At 44.9% G+C, this 12,842-nt stretch overlaps 1 long non-coding RNA gene across 4 annotated transcripts in view; it reads right to left on the reverse strand.

The window, feature by feature from the left end:
- Positions 1-668: 668 nt before the first annotated feature.
- Positions 669-12,842, reverse strand: part of LOC120099033 (uncharacterized) — a 42,994-nt gene continuing 30,820 nt past the window's right edge. For 2 of the 4 annotated variants that reach the window (XR_005497866.2, XR_010062853.1), the window contains exons 3-4: positions 3,389-4,635; positions 669-2,794 (exon numbers count right to left, since the gene is read on the reverse strand). This is a non-coding gene — a long non-coding RNA (uncharacterized LOC120099033). The remainder of the gene's footprint in view (positions 2,795-3,388; positions 4,636-12,842) is intronic. The other 2 variants (XR_005497880.2, XR_005497885.2) reach the window with 2 other exon arrangements.

Consider the following 12,842-nt stretch of genomic DNA (forward strand, 5'->3'; position numbering starts at 1 on the left):
GAAATAAATGCAGACAAGGGCCTAGTGCTAGACTGTGATCCCCAAGATCAAGATATTTGTAAAAGGAACTGATTAATAAGTGAGTGAGTCCAAGTGCTCAATACTGGGCCAGCTGAGTGTTTATCATGCAGCACCAGAGCAGGGAAATGAGAGGCTCAGGACAGTTCCTAAATTGATTAGGACAGAGTCTGAAGGTGTTCATAGTTCAAGACCAAATCTATATATCACCTTCATCTGAGAATGTGACAACCTTGCTTGGGCCTCAAACTCAAGCCTAGGTACTCATCTCAATGACAAGAGGCCTTGGAGTAGGGGTTGGGGATTTAGCTCAGTGGTAGAGCGCTTGCCTAAAAAGCGCAAGGCCCTGGGTTCGGTCCTCAGCTCTGGGGGGGGGGGGGGGGGGGAACATGCCTTGGAGCTGGGCTGGGAATCCACACCAGCTAAGGCCAGTCATGCAGACCACCACGCACCTCCATTCTTGGTCTTGTAGGGCTGCATGACAGAAAGCCATACCCTGGATGCTTGAATAACCCTGGAAGCTGGGCACAGAGAGTCAAGTCTGGTGAGCCCTGGCCCTTGTCTTGCAGTTGGCTGGCTCCTTGATTTCATGTGCTCATGCACACAGAGATAGTAGAGTGGGAAAGAATACTCTTGGTGTCAGACTTGGATCTAGCTCTTAGACTTTATTTAAATAATCCCCTAAAGACTGTATCCCGACAGACACTCACACTGTGGGGGGGTGGGGGCATAGATGAATTCAGGCTGGGTACGATTCAGTGCATGTTATTTAAAAGGAGTTCAGAGTTTTCTCCTTGGACCATTTTAACAGTTAGAGACCTGTGATCAGATTTCCTGCCTTAGGGAAAAGGGTGATTAGGAAAAAGGATTCAGAAAGAGATTGTATGCCTGTCACCTACGTCCTCCTAACTACAAACAGGGGTGGAGAAGAAATGAAGGAAGGAAAGAGACAAATCCTGCAGGAAAGGGGAAAGATGACAGAAATACAAACCTGCGTTCTATAATGTAATGCTAATCACAGTTCAGGAAGAACACTTTAAAATAATGAGAAGAAAGCAGAGCCCTAGGGACTCCAGGCTGGGCTGTTCTCAGGGCCAGCCAGGCTCTCTGCTTTAAGGGATATGGGATGCTCTCAGTTCTCAGAGGTTTCCAGAAACAGGCCTCCCAACCTCATTGTCATGCACACATCTACTATGCATTCATTCGGCAAACTTTCAATTATTCAAGAACTAAACCAGCATTTCCTGAGGAAACCACTGTAAGGAATGAAGCCCTGTGCTGTGTGGGCTGATTCATCATTATCATCCTCTTGAAAGGGCTTGGATTTCTTCTTTCTTTATGCTTGGCAAAGAATTCCATGAAACATTTGTTATCAGATTGCTAAGCCAAAGCCAACCCTGTGGTGATTAGGATAAAGAAAATATACAAATTAATTTTTGTAGCATGGACAATTGCACCAGTGTGGCTTTGCTCATTTAAAATTAAAAACTCAAAAAAAAATGTAAAGCCAACTATCAGCCTGAGTGTTCTGCACAAATAAATTGCAACAGTTATCAACTTAATCCTTGTGAATGTTGCAGGAATTTCTCTACACAGAAACATAAATTGCGTTTATTAGTATACTGCACCAAATTTGTAGCTGTGGTTGACAACTGAGGCCCTACGCCAAGAATTTATTTGTAGCCAGACTAATAGTCAACTTAGTGGCCTGGGATGCTAATCCCTTAATAAATCAACATATTCCACTAAATTCATATTTTCTTACAGTATGTTTATGATTTTAAAGCTCTGTATCATTCGCTGTGTACTTTTTAAAGAAAGGTTTATCAGATGCCCTCAAAGACAAGAAGGATGTGAGATACACCTGGAACCAGATTTACAGATTTTTCACTGGCCCCATGTGGGTGCTGTGAGCTGAACAAGGGTTCTCTACAAGACCAGCAAGTGTTCTTAGCCTCTGAACCATACCCCCAGCAATACACTGCATACTGTAAGACCAGATTATCTAAGAGTGACTACAGTCTTTCTGGACTTTTGAGTTCATCATTCAAGGGAGACATACACCATCAGGAAAGGAATTTAAAGTAGCTTGTCTATGATCTACTGCTAACAAATAACCAGTACTAGGCATTTTACTTATACTAAGTCCTCCCCGACCCCTGTATTTTTTAATACTCTGGGGGATGAGGGTCTAAGGCTATCTTAACCATCTAGGTCTGGCTACAGGTGAAAGTGAGAAGGACCTTGTCTCATAAGAACAGCCGGATTCGAGTCAGCGTGAGTTACTTGTTCCTTCTCTGGCTCCATAGTAACAATCCAGACAATGCTGCATCGGTCAGAAACAGCAGCAACATGTTATTTATTAAACACTGCCCTTGACTGGTTGGCCAAGGGACATCTGAAGGCCGCCAAGATGAATGACTTTCATCACTGGTCCCAGGTGCAAGTTGTAATGACCACACCACGAAGTTACCTTGGCATCCTTGAACTTTCTGTTCGCTCAGCAAGGTAAAGATAACATGAAATAGAATAGCAGTGTCCCCGGTGAGCAGATGTGTGGCCTGTGAAGACAGACCACTCTGGGACAAGTCCCTTCTTTTCTACTTCCAAGTTGCATGGCCACAACCAAGTCTGTTAACCTTCAAGATACCAAGCTTGAAGGATCCAACTCACACCAATGCCCGCCTATAGCAAGTACTGCGCATCTTTATTGCTCTGAGAGTAGTGAACGGAATGAGAAGACACTCCAGTGGACTTCCGCTGTTCTAAGCATTCTCTGGAAGTGAGAAGCAGATGAGACGGTGACCGAATAATGTCTTTCTTCATGTCAGTTGTTCAATATAGTATCAAGGAAACGAGGCAAGATCAGGCAGGATTGGAGGGGTAACTTTTGGGGCCCACTATAATGGGTGTCCCACCTTCACAGATGACACAGTGCTTTCTTCGTGACTTCCCCACAGAAATCAGCGGAACAGTAATAAGATATCAGGGATGATCACAACAGACTTACTATCCCAAGAAACCAAATGTGCAAGAAACCTACCATGGAGACATGATAGAATCTTTGGGTTATATGTCACTCAGAAAAGCCTACAAGAAATGATAAGATCTACCTAAGACAAGATGGCTGCTGGGACAGAGAGTGATTTTTCCTCAAGGGTGTGGCCCCTAATAGGCTGTCACACTCCAGTGAATGGCTCTATGCCCACATTCACACTGGCAGCACAAACTGGTTTTAGGTAGATTCTAAGGCCCATGAGACATAACTGTGGGGACAGAATGGAGTGTGAGACACGGGAGCTGGTCTGCAGTCTACGCCCCTCAAGTTTGTGTTCCATGGACTGTGAATGCCTTCCATGTTGAAACTCACCACAAGCACTTCCTTTGATGATTCAAGTGTGTTTCCACCAATGTTCATCTGCTGAAACCCCGATGTCCTGGGTGATGGTATTAAGAAGCTAGGCTTTGGATAGAACAGTTCATAAGGGGCAGAGCCCTGGTGAATGGGATTATTGCCGTTATACAAAGGAACAGCAAAGAGACCGCCACCCTGTCTCCAACATGGAGTTAGACTACAAAAGCAACCTCCTCTAAGGGGAAGGTCTGCAGCAGATTCCAAACCTGCATTTTGAACAGACCATTTCCAGAGCTGTAAGGAATGAGTTTCTGGTTCTGACAGGATTCCTAGTTAGTGTTTTTATAGCTGTCTGAGCATGTTGAGACAGATGGACTTGGGTTACTGAGGTGTCTTGACAAGGACCAAACTGTATCACGGGGGACTGAGAAGTGCCTCAGTAAAGAGGACTTGGGGACGTGTTACTGTCAGCTTGGAGCTTTCTGTTGGCCAATTCTGTGGAGGGTTCAAAAAGCTAACTCTTTTCTGCACTGATGGCTCCCAGAATGTCAGTGATTCTCTGGTGGGCATCTTAATAAACATTATCTAGACAATCAGAAGAATTCGAACAGTGCTTACGCCAGAGTTACATGGAACAGAAACTGACTGGGCTGCCTGGTGGCTGGGACCACAGAACTGTTCTCTGGTGTGGTTATAGCAAGATCATGTCTTCTAGAATCATCACGGCCACAGAGTTCCTATGTTCTAGAACAGTTGTTCAGCATGAGGGACAAACCTTGCTTTGGCTTCTGGAGCGGCTCCTGGCAATCTGAGACCGTCTTGGTAGAATAAAGCTGTGCTGTCTTCCAGCCAGCCTGGCTCTATCCCTCCATCTGCACTTATCAATTCTGCAGACCATGGCTCACTCCTCCTCCTCTGGGTTTCTAGATTCATCTTGTAGACACACACCTGTTTATCTGCACTTTGTCTTCACCTCTCAAAAGCTTTCACTGGGTTTCACAGTTTCAACCTTGCCAGTGGTATCAAAGTGAGACTTTTAGAGATTTTTCTTGAGAATAATCCTAGCTGTCTCCAAGTTCAGTGCATTCCTGTGATGCTCTCACATGGTCCTCTGTGATGACACAAAGCTCCCTGCTTAGTAACACTGGGCAGTCCTCAGCGGTTCTGTGTCTCTGCTGCTGCTGCTGAAACGATCCATGGACTCTGTTCTCTAGAGGATGCTATGGGGCTTCACCAGCAACTTGCTTTTCTCCTTTAGTTCACTGAATTAAAGAAAAGTTCATTTCATTTTTTAAAAAATAATTTTTCTTATTCATTTTACATCCCTATCACAGCCCCCTTCCTCTCCTCCTAGTCTCTCCCTTATAAACCCCCAGTCCCATTATCCCTCCCTCCCTTCTCAGAGAAAGAGAAACCTCAGTGTGGACACTACCCCACCCTAGGACATCTAGTCTCAGCAGGACTAAGCACATCTTCCCCCACTGAGACCCAAGCTAGCAGTCCAGGTAGAGGAAGGGGATCCATGGGCAGGTAACAGAGTCAGAAATAGCCCCTGCTCCACTTGTTAGGGATCTGTATAAAGAGCAAACTGCTTCCCTGCTACAAATGAGTAGGGGGCTTATAGCCAGCCTCTGGACTCTCTTTGGATGGTGGTTGAGTCTTTGTGAAACTCCATGGGCCCAGGTTAGTTGACTCTGTAGGTCTTCTTGTGGTGTCCTTGACCCCTCCAGCTTTTTCAATCCTATCCCATATTTTCCACAAGACTCCCTGAGCTCCACCTGATGTCTGGTTATGGGTCTTTGAATTTATTTCCATCTGCTGCTGGATGGAACCTCTCAGGAGACAGGTCCCTGTCTCTGCAAGCATAGCAGAGTATCATTAATAGTGTCAGAGGTTGGCTTTCTCACATGGGATGGGTCTCAAGTTAGGGCTGCCATTCGTTGGCTGTTCCCTCAGTCTCTATCTTTATCCCTGCACATCTTGTAGGCAGGACAAATTTTGGGTTGAAGGTTTTGTGACTGGGTCAATGTACTCTTCCCTCCTTCTGGAAGTCCTGCCTGGATTCAGGAGCTGGCCACTTCAGTCCTTGTATCCCCCATGTGTAGGACTCTCAGCTAGGGTCATCCCCATAGACCTCCTGTATTCTCTGCCATCCCAAGTCTCCAGTTAGTCACAAGAGATGTCCCCCACCAATTTCTATGCTTAGCCAAGTCCTCTCTTGATACTTGATTGCCATCCTTGTCTGCCTCCTCACCCCCTCTTGCTCCAAGTTCCCTCTATTTATGTACATAAAGAACTCGATAAATTAGACATCAATAATCCAAGTAACCCAATTGAAAAATGAGGTATGGAACTAAATAGAATTCTCAACAGAGGAATGGCTGAGCAGCACTTAAAGAAATGTTTAAAGTCTGTACTCATCAGGGAAATGCAAATCAAAATGTCCCTGAGATTCTTCCTTACACCCATCAGAATGGCTAAGATCAAAAACTCAAGTGACAGCACATGCTCTCAGGCATGTGGAGCAAGGGGAACACTCCTCCATTGCTGGTGGAAGTGCAAACTTTTACAACCACTTTGGAATTAGGTTTGTCTATTTCTCAGAAAATTGGCAATAGTTCTAACCCAGAATCCAACTGTACCACTCCTGGACATATGCCCAAAAGATCCCCTACTATGTCTCAGACACATACTCTACTATGTTCATAGCAGCTTTATTCATAATAGCAGAAACTGGAAACAACCTAAATGTCCCCCAACTGAAAGATGGATACAGAAAATTTGATCCATTTCACAATGGAATTCTATTCAGCTATTAAAAACAGAGACATCATGAAATTTGCAGACAAATAGATGTAACTAGAAAATATCTTCCTGAGTGAGGTAACCCATACCCAGAAAGACATGCATGGTAGATGTGGCATAATGTCCAAACTTATAATTAGACATTAGCCATTAAGTACAAGATAACCATGCTACCATCCACAGGCCCAAAGAAACTGGGTGATAAAGAGGGACCAAAGGAGGATACTTTAATGTCACTTGGAAGGGAAAACAAAATAGTCATTGGAGGTGGATGAAGAAAAGGTCATTTCGCAATTAAAATATTTTTAATGAAGGAAGAAACAACCTTCACCAACTCGATAAATGCTCATCAATCTGCTCCCAACTGTGCTTGGAGATGTTAGGGACATTGGTGTGATTCATCTCCTAAGTAAAGCACTCACAAAAATACACTATAAACCAGGGCAGTGGAATACTCTACTCTCTGCCATGTGTCTAACAATGGGTACAGGTCTTCCAGCCATTATCTGGTAGTCAATTAAGAAAGCATAGCTCATCTCACTTTTGAGTGCTGAAAAAAATACAAGTATGTCTATGTATATCACATAGACAAGGCATGGATTTCATGGAATGTTATTACTCTACAACAGACTGACAGCTCCTATAAGCCTAGATCTTCTGTGACAAGCACTCTGTGACTCCAAACACCAATATTTGAAATGAGTAAAGAGGTTTGAAACAACTCCCCAGCGATTTCACTTTATGGCTCCCAGCAAGCAGCAGAACTTGGGTGTGGAATCTCCCTCCTCAATTTAGGAAAGTCACTGAGGCCAGCTGTGTGGCAGCGGTTTTGCTGCACAGAGGCCCACAGATGCCATTGATGAAGCTTTGATGGGAAGCCTAGATTGCCTTGGGCACCCCAAAAGGTTAGAGATGCCAGAGCTCTGGAACACCTGGTAAGGAAAGCTGCCAATAGGGGGAGAACCAGCCCAAGAAGTACATTGCAGTCAACATAGCTGAAAGTAGTTGTAGAAATGAAGAACTTTTTGACATCAGACAAGGAGATGAAGAGTCGAATTTTCTTGGCTGCTTTTGTCCAGTGTTTTCTCATTGTGTTCCCTTAATTATGCTGTGATATGGTAATGTATCCCCGAGCCATTATGCATTGGAAGTATGCGATCTATTTTTGATTTTTATTTTAAAGGAGACAATTGAAGCTGAAGTTTCTGGTCATGTCATATGATGCAGAGTTATGTGCTGAGCCAAGCCTGGGAGGACTCATGATGTTTGGAGAAATAGTAAATAGGACTCAAAGGACAATGCTGGGGTGCTTGCATAGCTAGCCTTGCAATTTCATTGGTCTCATATCTTCATCTTTGCTGATCTTCACTTCATTGAGAGAGGCACGGCAAGAACTCCTGGTGTGCTAGCTGATTCTGGTCACCCAGACTTGTGGAAAAGGCCGGGCTGTTTCTGCTCGATTGTGCTACTGCTGCTGATTCATGTTTGGAATCCTGACACTACTGAACTGGACTGCTGGTATCCTGACAACAGAGATTGGAATCGCCCACAAAGAACTACTTCTAAACAGGTGCACATCCCCCTGTCCTATTCACTATCTTTTCTCCCCTATGTTTGGAAGGTGGGTTAGAATTCTTATTGAAGTAGTTCTCTTTTTTTATTTTTAAAAGATTTATTTATTGATTTTATATGAATAAACTGTAGCTATCTTCAGACACACCAGAAGAAGGCATCGGATCCCATTACAGATGGTTGCTAGTCACCATTCAGTTGCTGGGAATTGAACTCAGGTCCTCTAGAACAGCAGTCAGTGCTCTTAACTGCTGAGCCATCTCTCCAGTCCTGAAGTAGGTTTTGAAAAATCTAAGCCTATGGACTACAGTTAAGTGGTGTATGAATCTCAGAAGAGACTTTGAGTTTTGGACTTTTAAACATTTTTGAGACTGTCATAGACTATGGGGATTTCTGAAGTTGGACCAAAATTATTTTGTATTATGTTATGGCTATAAGCCTATCGGGCCAGTTGTAGTTTGAATAGCTATGGTCCCCATAGACTCATATATTTGAATGCTTAGCTCATAGGAGGTGGCACTATTCAGAAGTGTGTCCTTGTTGGAGTTACTGTGGCCTTGTTAGAGAAAATATGTCACTGTGTACTCTGGCTTTGAAGTCATATATTCTCAAGCTATGCCCAGTGTGGGACATAATCTTCTTCTGCCTGCTGTTGGACCAAGATGTAGAACTCTCAGCTTCTTCTCCAGCACCATGTCTGCCTGCATGCTGCCATACTTCCCACCATAACGATAATGGACTAATTTCTGAAACTGCAAGCCAGTCCCAACTAAATGTTTTTCTGTATAAGACTTGCCTTGGTCATGGTGTCCTTTCATAGTAATGAAACCCTAACTAAGGGTTAGTCTAAGGACAACCCTTTTTAACGTGCCAGATTTAATGAATAAGCACAAATTATTACTTCAGAAGTCCACATGACTTAATCTCTTTGCAGGAAAATGTCACCCATTAGCACCCACAGGTTAAAACACTCACAGGTTCTTCCCACTCATTAGCATATGAAGTGAGTTTCTTGTCACATTAGCACCTTTGACATACCCTGCAATAAAAACATTAGAGAAGTTTGTCCACACTCTAAACTCAGAGCTGACCACATTCTCTACAAGACTCAGGGTTGGAGCGGGTTGGAGCATCTGCTTAGCTATTGGAGATTCCTGTGATGGGGTGGTGTCTGAGCTGGGGCTGGGACAGTGACATATGCTAGAGAGGGACATACTCAGAGAATCAGGAATCAAGTTTGTCTTGAAACATGCCACCTGCCCTAGGCTGTCACTTCTATGGCTCTTAGACCACTGAGCTTGTCATCTCTAGGATAAAGCCCTGATTTCTCCACATGCTGCACTGCACATGGCCCTGAAACTGCTGATTCTATTGAGCATTAAACCTCATGTTGAGGACAGTCACATGAAGGCACCCACTTGTGTAGTTCTATGAGGCTCCCATCAAGGCTGCTATGCTCCCCTTTGGGGGCAATTTGTTTCCACTGAATTCTGTTTCATCAAACTTGCTTTAGCAAAATAGTCAGTAACCAAGAGCAGTGGGTTGCATCTAGGGAAACACAGACATGTGATATTTTATAAAAGTTTTGATATTCAATTCTGTTTGACACTCAAATAGAATATTTAGGACAAATCAAATAAAAAGCTTAGCAATGTGCCATCACAATGGCAAATGTAGTAACAGCCTATTTGAGTCTTTTCTTACAATGCACTTGAGCATTTTTACCTACTCCTCACACACATCCCAGGTCCACCCCCTTCTTTTTCCACCCAACGTTCTGTCCTCCTTTTCCATAAACCCACCAAGTACAGTTTGTGCTGCCCAGTTACTTTTAGATGTGCATGCTTCCACTGCAGCACCAACAACCCATTGTTGTGTAGAACTAGAGTTTTAAAAAGGTTACTCATTGTCAGAGTCCGGATGTGCAGGACCGGACGTGCCTGCGGGAGAGCCAGAGATAGGACTTGCCAAACCAGCTATCAGCCCCAAGGACATTGACCATCTGTAGCCACCCCCTCCCCTTCCTTCACCCCCCTGAGTGAGATGAGCCACCCTACCTGCCTGCTGAGCTGCTAGAGAGCACGTACTCCTTGCTGATGTAATTTCGCTCCGAAAGTAACTGTGCACCATTTGAATTGACCAATCATGTGTAACCACGCGAATGCCTCTATATTATATAAACCCCCGAGTTTGGAAGCTCGGGGTCGATTCCTCTGTCTCCCGTGTGAGATATGTATCGACCCGGGATCCCGCTAATAGGGATCTCGTTAATAAAAGCTACCTCCTGCTGTTACATCAAGGCCGGCTACTTGTGATTCCTGGGGACACCTCACCCCGCGATTGGAGCGAGAGACACGGCTCCCCGTTTATGCTCTTTCATTTGGAGGTCCCACCGAGATCGGAGCGTGACCCCCCGGAACCCCGAATCCCCCTTGGAGGTACGTTGGTGTGAGTGTTGAAAGCGGCTGCCATGTATGTGTATGTATGTGTGCATGTATGTTGTGCTTCTCGTACTGTGTATTGTGCCATGGTCTAAGGTTTAATTTGAGTGCGCTCGGGTGGAAGGGCTTCCCACCCTGAATTTGAGTGCACCCCGTTTTTGAGTGCACTCGGGTAGAAGGGTTTCCCGCCCCAGACAGACGCCTGTGAGTACACTTGGGCAGATGGGTTTCCTGCCCCGTATTTGAGTGTACTTGAGCGGAAGGATTTCCCGCTCCGGACAGACGCCTGTGAGTAGATGAAGGATTCCTACTCCGAATAGTCTTTTTCTTTCTTTTTTCCTTTTTAGAAAGCGCACAGGGGGATGCCCCAATCGCGCAGGTTCTGGGACTCGTGAGAGACGTTCCACAAGCCGAATTTTGTCAGGAGGACCCGGCAACTGACAGTCAAAAAGATCTGACTGTGTTTAAAATCTTGGACCGACTACTGTGTTTGAAATCATGGAACTGTTTGCTTTGTTCGTCGAAGAGTTTTACCTGGTCCCCCAAATGCTTAGTGAGTAAGAAACTTAATCTTATGGACCCCGCTCTAGTGGCGGTGTGTTGGTTGATAGCCAAAGTTAATTTTTAAAACAGTGTTTTATCTGTGCTTGTGCTCGCAGCCAGCGGTGATGAGTTGGGAAAGATTTAAATTTTGCTTGGGAGTAAGGAATCTTAAAGGCAGAGTTTCAGCCGGTTTGGCACTTAGTGCGTAGCTGCCTGAAAGATCAGAAATGCTGTCAACAGGCTATAAAAAAAAAAAGGGACAGGCTGTGTTAGAAATGCTACAGGAAGAATGATCTAAAAAGGCTGAGAGCTAGGTGGGAGAGGACTATAAGGAAAACAAGAACAAGAAAGGAATTTCTGACATTTGCTCACAGTAGGAGAGCGCTCATTTAGAGAAGTTCTTTAAGGGAGCATGCCTTATCAGGCGGTGGCCAAGGTCAGGATTAATGTTTTCTTTTCCATGGGCCTTTAAACCCAGTGAGACAGTTTGGTAAAGGGCTACTATTGAGGTCCTGATAGCCCCAGGTGAATTGGTTATGATTCTTTTGTCAGCCACCTGGCATCTAACACCCAGGTTCTAACCATCTCTCCATCCTTTTGTTATTAGTTGTTACTAGAAGCCTAGTGTCATTTGGAAGCTGGTTCTCTTGAGAGGCAAAGCCACGGAGCTGACACTGAAGAGAGATACTCCTTGAGGGAAAATCTAAGCTTGTGCTTATTTGTACAATGGCCTTTTTTGTCCAAGAAGGCCTCCTGGTTTAGCTGTGTGACTAAATGCTGTTTGCCCTCTTCAGTAGACCTCTATTCTCAAGATTCTCTTGTTTTCTCACCATCCCATTTGAGATGCAGGTCTTCTTTACCACTGAGGAAAGACGGAATCCTACTGGAGACCAGAAAGAAGGTTTCAACACAGATAGAAGGCCCTCACTTTTGCCTGCTCTCTTCAGACCCCTGAAGGTAGGGAGTGCTCCAGGTCTGCCGCCAGACTCCAAGGGTGGGTCTCTGAGGGGCTAGAAAATGCCCCACCAATCTGGCTAAGATAAGGAAAGGATATGAAGAGAAAGTTACAGAAACTTGAAGGGTTAAGCTAAGTCACTGAGAGAGTTATTGTAAGTTGCAGAGAAAATAAGTTTGATGTGTGGTTCAGGGTCTGTGCACAAAAGTGGACAGCACCTAATAGCTGTAGAAGAAGGTGCAGACAGAGAGATTGAAAAAAAAAGAAAGAAAGAAAGAGGATTAAAAAGAGCGGGAAGCTAGGGAAGAAAAGAGACAAAAAGAAGAAGAAGTTAGAGAGCTAAAGAGAGATAAAAGACGAGAGAGGAACATATACTGGCCACAGTAGTTAGGGAACCTAGGAAGATAGTACCTGGCAACAGAAGAGAATTCCTGGCTAAAGATCAGTGTGCCTAATGCAAAGAAAAAGGACACTGGGTCAGGGACTGCCCAAAAAAGAACAAGAGGGGCCACTGGAGAGCTTCTTGGTCCTAGAGTGCTGGCTATGTACAGAGATGGAAGGGAAGTGTGGATACAGGGACCCAATGCTCTGTGCTCCTATGCCCCCCCACCAGTGGGCCAATATCCAAAGACCTTGAGTGCAAGGGGCTACTGGCAACGAACAATACTTATGGACTGCCCGAAGAACAGTGGACCTTGGCGTGAGCCGGGTAACCCACTAGTTCATAGTCATCCCTGACTGCTCCTATCCCTTGCTCATGAGAAAACTGCTCTCCAAAATGGCTTGCGTGGGCTGAAATGGCTGGGTGAGGCCATGTGTATGCATATCTGCAGAATGTGAATGTGGAGCTTAAGACCTGTCTCAGTGCACCAGTACCTGATGCTGGGAGATGAATGGCTTAGTGCTGTTCTGCTTGGAACACATCACTCCTGCCAGCCGGGCACTAACAATTATCACCCAATCCAGGACTTAAACTGTGATAGAGTGACTGATGTTTTGCCTTTGAATAGAGTGTCCCAAAAGATGGGACCACTGGTCAGCTGCCATGGACTAGATTCTCCACCGGTTGGGGACAATCTAGTCACCTTGCTGCCCAATCCGGACCTGGAGCCACCACAGCACGAGTGTCAAGCACTGACAGAGCCCATGGGTG

This window comes from Rattus norvegicus, chromosome 1, assembly GCF_036323735.1.
Source record: "Rattus norvegicus strain BN/NHsdMcwi chromosome 1, GRCr8, whole genome shotgun sequence".
NCBI lineage: Eukaryota > Metazoa > Chordata > Mammalia > Rodentia > Muridae > Rattus > Rattus norvegicus.